The sequence below is a fragment of the Miscanthus floridulus genome, unplaced genomic scaffold (assembly GCF_019320115.1).
Source record: "Miscanthus floridulus cultivar M001 unplaced genomic scaffold, ASM1932011v1 fs_236_1_2, whole genome shotgun sequence".
NCBI lineage: Eukaryota > Viridiplantae > Streptophyta > Magnoliopsida > Poales > Poaceae > Miscanthus > Miscanthus floridulus.
In genome coordinates this window covers 1,700-9,153 of record NW_027096430.1, presented here as the reverse complement: position 1 = coordinate 9,153, position 7,454 = coordinate 1,700, and the positions used below count along the sequence as shown (strand labels likewise).

Genomic DNA, 7,454 nt, shown 5'->3' with positions numbered 1-7,454 from the left:
CGTCATGATGATTTGGAGGCCTTGCTGATGTGATATTAAGTTGGGGTCAGATCCATCTCAGAGTATTAAATAAGTTTTCCATCAAGTACTCATGAGCCCCAATCACATTCTGGTAGAAGAGTCATACCCTCCCAATACACTACAGTGGGCTGCAAGTAAACGGAATATAATGTTGGGCTTTGATCCGTTTGCTTCTAAGATGGTTCTTGATGAGCATGGTGTATCCATGCCCCGTAAGTTGTAGAGACCATGCAAGCATCTTTCCAAGTGCACATCAACATTGCCTTGTTCTTAAGCACGTTGAAGGTACCAATATTAGGTAGAAACAATTTTTTATTGATATGGTTTGCAAACATAGGAATGAGTGTAAGGACCTGTTTGCCTAAACGACCGTTTAGCCCATTTACATATTTTTAAATGCTACAGGCGGTACGTTATTTTTATTTAATCGGCCTTTTATCTGTTTAAATGGTTGTTCTGCATGTTTAAATGGTTTTTTGTTTGAATAATGGCTAAACATTAAGCGACCGACTATTTATCGTTTAGTGTTTAGGATAACAATTGTAAGGATCATGTGTTGATAGTCGTACCTTTTAGTTTTGGTGATTTTGATAACAACACAGGTCTCCGACTAAAGTGTTGTGTGTGAATGATGTGTTAGACATGTTATAATATGTTTCAGGGACGCAACATTAAAGTTTAATCAAGATCCGAGTTAAAAACGGAGAATTGAAGAAAGATGAAGATTCCTTTAAGATTCACCGTCAGAGCATTCATTGAATAACTTGATCAGACCCGTTGGATCACGGTGGAATCTAGTAAGGTGTCCAGGAAGTGTTGGATCATAATGGTGGAATCCAATAAGTTGGCTCGAAATACAAGGGGCAATTTTTTATTTGGCCCTGATTTAAAGTTGTCTTTCCTGATTTAAAGTTGTCTTTCTTCCTTGGCCCTGAAACAAAACTTCTTACCTATTTAGCCTCACTCGAAGTTTCGTTTTCCAATCTGGCCTTACCGTCATCTCCCGCCTCTAACACCGTTAAGTGGCACATGAAATGACCAAACTGCACCTAAGACATTATGAGAAACCAAAGGTCACCCAGATAGCATAACAACATAGAAACCAAAGGTCACCCAGACAGCATAACAACATATGTGCCACTTAACGGTGTTAGAGGCGGGAGATGATGGTAAGGCCAGATTGGAAAACAAAACTTCGAGTGAGGCCAAATAGGTAAGAAGTTTTGTTTCAGGACCAAGAAAGAAAGAAAACTTTAAACCAGGGCCAAATAAGAAATTTTCTCGAAATACAATGTGCACGAAATGATACGGTGAAAAGAACTTACCGGTGGATAATACAGTGCATATAAGAGAGGTGGCACAGTTGAAGACCAAAGTACTGAAGCCCTCAAAGCTTGGTTGGTTGGAGGGGAATTATTATATATTAGAGCAAGAGAAATTTATTTTCCACGGTGACTGAAGAATTGTTGTGGAAGCAATCAATCGGAATCGGATAGGATGATTAACTGATTGTTAACTTGAGCAGAGACCACCGAGAGGAAGAGATCGACTTGAAGAGGGGTACATACGTGGTTGGCTGCCTGGGGAAGGAAACAAACCAGTACCACGCTCACTCTGTGCTCCTATCTCTCACCTGATCAATCAAGCTGCTAATTGGCCGGGTTGCCCACCCTATTCTCCATTTGTCCTCTCGGCTGCAGATTTGCAGTGTGACCTCGATGGATAGGGTCTGAAAACAGGGTTTCTGATGGTCCATCCCTGTCCTGAACGTGAATAATATGCTTCTGATCATGATTAGTGCTCCATCCTGATCGGTTGCAGTGACGTAACAATGTACACTAGTTAGTTCCTCCTGCAAGCTACCTGCTATCCGCTACATCTATCTATATATAGGCATCGCCGCGCGCATACATAAAAAGCAAATTGAAAGCTGATGAGAGGTAGCTGAGTCCCCCCTTACATATTACTTGATGAGCTACACTTTTAGTAGAGTATAATGTCGATGCATTACTTGGCTGCTGTATCCGTGACCTTGGCTCTGGGAGTTGGAGCTATTTTGGTCTTGAGATGGAGGAACGGCGGCCGAACGAGCCATGATACGAGGCTGCCGCCGGGGTCAAGGGGCCTGCCGTTCCTCGGGGAGACGCTCCACTACTTGGCAGCGTCCTCAACTCTTGGGCTATTGCCACCCTTCTTCCAGAAACGGTTGGAGAGGTATATATATACCTTCTTCTATATATCACAATAGCTTCCTTTTTAGTCTATATACTAGGTAGCTTTCATGGTTCCATACAGAATATAGGCTGTTCAACAGAGCTAGAACACCGGCCGGTACGGTGTGAGTGTGACGAGCGCCGCCGCTGCACCCATCGGCAACAAGGACCGTGCATGCTCACAGCTCATTGGGGCCACAGATTTCTTCGGACGCACATGCACATCTTATTCAGCAGGGCTAATTCAATGCTCTATTTTATATTTTTATATAGTTCCACCATCCCCAAATATGTACAATACCAAATAAAATACACTACGATATTGAAGACATACGGAGTACTCTATATTTTATAAAAATGAATCTAATTTAATGTTATAGTCCCACCATCCACAAATGTAAAAAGATTTTAGGACAGATTTAAGAATATAAGGAAACTACTCGCTCCGTTCTAAAATATAAGTAATCGAGGATTCAAAATTTATACTAAAATATAAAGTATTTTAGGTCCTCAACTTCTCTCTCTCCTCTGTCTTTATTAACCAAATACCCTTTTCATTCTATGTACACCATACTTTCCTCTCAAATTCATGGCAGGAAATAATAACATGTAAAAATTTCTTTTAAACTAGGAAAACAATAATCGAACTACTCACTCTTTCCTAATGAGTGAGAAGTAATGTGGTATTTTAGTAGGCTCCTTATTTTATCTGAAAATCGCTTTAATTCAAGAACAAAGGGAGTAACTACAATGCATCTGGATCAATTACACCAACACAAATAACACCTGCCAATAATTTATCTAAATGATGCCCCTCAATTAACAGGTTGTTATATTCCAGAAGAGATTGTTTTTTCTAACGCAATAAATTCTTTATTTTGGTACAAAGGGGTCACATGTTTAGAACAAGTACATCTTTTCATAAACTTGGATCAAACTTAGTCATATTATATGAGTATGACGTAGGATAAATAAAACGTACTAAAACATATTGCATTTGCATTTTGCAAAAGATGGACTGCATATTTGTGATTTGTCTTCGGCCGACGATTACCTCCTTGCAACCCCTAGTTAGATGCATGATCCTGAGCGATTTATAACTAATCACGTACGTACGTGGTTGTAATTAAAGGGATTGCATGCTAGTAATGGATCGATGTTGATGCTTGGACTTGGAGTTTGCAGGTATGGCCCCATCTTCCGGACGAGCCTAGTCGGGGAGGACCTCATCGTGTCGCTGGACGCAGAGCTGAACGCTCATATCCTGAAGCAGGAGGAGCGCGGCTTCCAGATTTGGTACCCGCCCTCCTTCATGCGCGTCTTCGGCGCCGACAACATCACCGCTAAGATCGGCGTGCTCCACCGCCACATGAGGACCCTTGTTCTCCGTCTCTTTGGTCCACCAGAGCATCCGCTCCGTGCTGCTGCGTGACGTGCAGCGGAGCGCGCATGACGAGCTGCGCTCATGGCTCGGCAGGCGGGACGTCGAGGTCAGGACGGCCATCTCCAGGGTTAGTTCTTTATTAGCTTCCTCTTCGCCATAGTAATAACAACAGAGCCGATCGAGGTCTCTCGCAATATAACTGACAGAGCAAATTAAAGTGCATGTGCCGTGTTTATATATATATATATATATATATATATATATATATGTGTGTGCTTATGAGTCTGCACTCTGCAGATGATATTTGGCGTCACTGCAAAGAAGCTGATCAGCCATGATGATGCAGCATCAGGAGGAAGGTTGTGGGAATGCTTCCACGACTGGACTTCGGGGCTACTCTCATTTCCAGTTCCCATTCCTGGCACAACCTTCTACAAATGCATGCAAGGGCGTAAGAACGTTATGAAGATGCTGAAGCAGCAGCTCGTTGAGCGTAGGAATGCAGCGGATCGCGAGACCGTGGATTTCTACGATCTTGTGATCGATGAACTGAACAAGCCACACCCTATAATGGACGAGAGCACCGCGTTGGACTTGCTGTTCGCGATGCTCTTTGCAAGCCATGAGACGACATCGATGGTATTGACCGTCATACTCAAGTATTTGACGGACAACCCCAAAGCTTTGCAAGAACTAACAGTAAGTAGATTAAGTTATTTAATTTGTTCCCACAATTATTTGATTGTGTCCAGTTCTCAAGGAAAATATGTATCATCAGAACATACCAACGTTTACATCGAATTCGTATTTGGATGTGTGATGTTTTCAGGAGGAGCATGAAAAAATCCTAGAAAGAAGGGTCGATCCTAGACTCTGATATCACGTGGGAGGAGTACAAGTCTATGAAATTCACATCTCATGTATGTACCGACATAATTGTAAAAAAAAAGAAAATAATTGAAAAACACACAAATATATCTTGTCCATGGCAGAATTCAAATGGTTGTCTTGGACTAATATGCTTTCTATGTCGCATAGGTTATACATGAATCTCTAAGGCTGGCAAACATCGCACTGGTCATGTTCAGGAAAGCAGATCAGGATGTGCACATAAATGGTATGCATAATCCCCACCCCCCCCCCCCCCCCCCCCCCCCACACACACACACCCACCACCACCACCACCACACACACCATCATGTCCAATAAAAAATATTTTATCTACATTTCCTACTACATATTTAAGAGAATATAAATCGATGTTCTAATCCATCCATTAAGATGCTATACATATTATGCACTCAGGGTACACAATTCCAAAAGGATCAAAGATCATGATCTGTCCACTAGCATCGCACTTGAATATGAAGGTTTACGAGGACCCCTCAGTGTTCAATCCATGGAGATGGAAGGTATATATGTGAAATAAACTCAAATAAGATCAACAGATAAATCCCTGGCCCAAAGATCACACATGTGTGCATTATGTATAGGATATTCCTGAACCAGTCGGTGCCTCTAAGGACTTTATGGCCTTTGGGGGTGGTTTGCGGCTATGTGCTGGTGCTGATTTTTCCAAGATGCAAATGGCTATGTTCCTCCATTACTTGGTCACAAATTACAGGTAAAAAAACTCTCACTTTTAGAGAGGGGGGGGGGGGGGGAGCTATTAAATTTTCATCAATATACAAAAGTACTTATCAACTGTATGACAAAATCCATATTGTGTTCTCGTAAATAGGTGGAAAACCATCAGCGGTGGGACAATAGTATTCTATCCAGGGTTGCAATTTCCAGATGGCTTCCACATCCAGCTTCTTCCAAAAGTCTGAAACATGGTTCTAGAAAACCCTATCAAGAAATTAGACGCATGATATTAATAACTATGTTTTTAGTAGTAGTCATATGACTAATAAATTTGAATAATTTTAGCAAATATTTTATATTTACCAGGGGAAGGAGAAAAGGCTTAAAATTAAAAAAAATGATCCGATAGATTATTCGAGCATACTATGTTTCAAGAGTAGTTGGCAATGTTGTACTACAATGATAGCCGGTCGGAATGACTTGTATTACCAAACAGAGGGCGTATGTGTGTAATTTTTTCGAGTAAGACTATGTATGTGAGTACAAATTGTTAAGCATCTTGTAATATATCCAATTTAATGCAAAAGCTTGGTTGTTTGGTGTATATAGAGTCCTCCAAACATGTCATGGATGATGTGTTTGGCCAAGATAGACATTGAAGATGGTATAGAGCTTATATTCGATTGCATGAAAACAGCCTGCCCGACTCACGCAGCCCTTTAGTCACTTACTCGTAATCTCTTGAGGATGGTAAGGATTGCTAGGGTTAGTCTCATAGCATGACCAACATCACACTCACAACCTTTGATTGGCTCGAGTACAACTAAAACAACACCCATGTCATAGGTCTATTGCAAACAACATCCTAACCTGGTCGGACAATGCAATTAAAGAGGGTTTTGTGGATGTCATGGGGCAGCTGCTCCATGCTAGTGTTTGCTTGAGCCAGTGAGGATGGGGCCTCATCGCTGAGAACTCAACATTGCTCCACCCTAATATGATTATTGTTTGTGGTTTCCACCTCTAAACTACCTTTATATAGTGCAATAGCTAAGGCATCCATCTAAAAACATGGTACATACGCCACCTAGGGCAATTAGTAGTGTCGATTACATGGGCTCCGGGTATCCAAGCTGAGTCCAAAACTGACAACTAGTGGTTGGTCAATTGGATGGCACTCAGTTTAGGTTATTTAGCTCGGATGGTCCTCATTGAGTTAGGCATCCTTCATGGTGTGCTCACTACTAGATTCAGACGCTTTGCCGAGTGCCGCACTCGGCAAAGAGCAGTCGCGAAGAACCCGTCGGCAAAGGTTTCTTTGCTGAGTGCCACATATCGGGCACTCGGTAAAGCGTTTGCCGAGTGTCACCTCAGCACTCGGCAAAAAAAATCCAACGTTAACTCTAACGGCCTCTTTACCGAGTGCCACCTCAGCGGCACTCGGCAAAAAAAATTTCCTTTTTTTTAAAAAAATCTTTGCCGAGTGTCATACTCTTGCACTTGGCAAAGAAATTTTTTATTTTTTTAAAAAAAATCTTTGCCGAGTGTCATGGCTCTGGCACTCGGCAAAGCTGGGAAATTGGGCCTCTGCTTCCCAGCTTTGCCGAGTGCCATGGTCACGGCACTCGGCAAAGAGGGAAAAATGCTATTTTTTTGTTTCTTGCTTTCCATCAGCACAAACAAAGAAATCACATATATATCAACACACAGCATAGGATATATCACATACACATCCATATTCCATCACATACACATCCATAACCCATCACATACACATCCACCATCCATAATACATCACATATAAATCCATTGTCCATAATCCATCATATACATTCGCATCATTCATGACAATATCCATCAAAATATATATGTCTCTAGTAGTAGTCCAACATAAGGCTAAGTCTAACACGAGTTCATGCAACATGAAAAGAAACAAATAAATGGTACCTACTGCCAGCCTCCCCACCCGGAGTGTGAACTGCCACCTTGAGGAGGGCCAGTTATCCACCCGGCCTGTGGAGAAGGGCCACCTTGAGGAGTCCGGTTCGAACCCGCCGACTGTTGCTGCACAAAGGAGAAGCGAATTCATGAGTATCTACAGGAGGACCACACAAGCTAAAGGAATAAACAACCATATATACTGACCGGAGTCCCTACAGGAGGAGGAGGAGCCACAACTGGAGCGAGCAACGACTGGGGCACGACCACACCTGGCAAGGCCTGAAGGCTTGCCATGAAGTTGAACATGT

General features: G+C 42.2%; 1 pseudogene; it reads left to right on the top strand.

Moving 5' to 3' along the window:
- The first annotated feature begins 1,942 nt into the window (after positions 1-1,942).
- Positions 1,943-5,809, top strand: LOC136530928 (cytochrome P450 87A3-like; annotated as a pseudogene).
- The last annotated feature ends 1,645 nt before the right edge of the window (positions 5,810-7,454 follow it).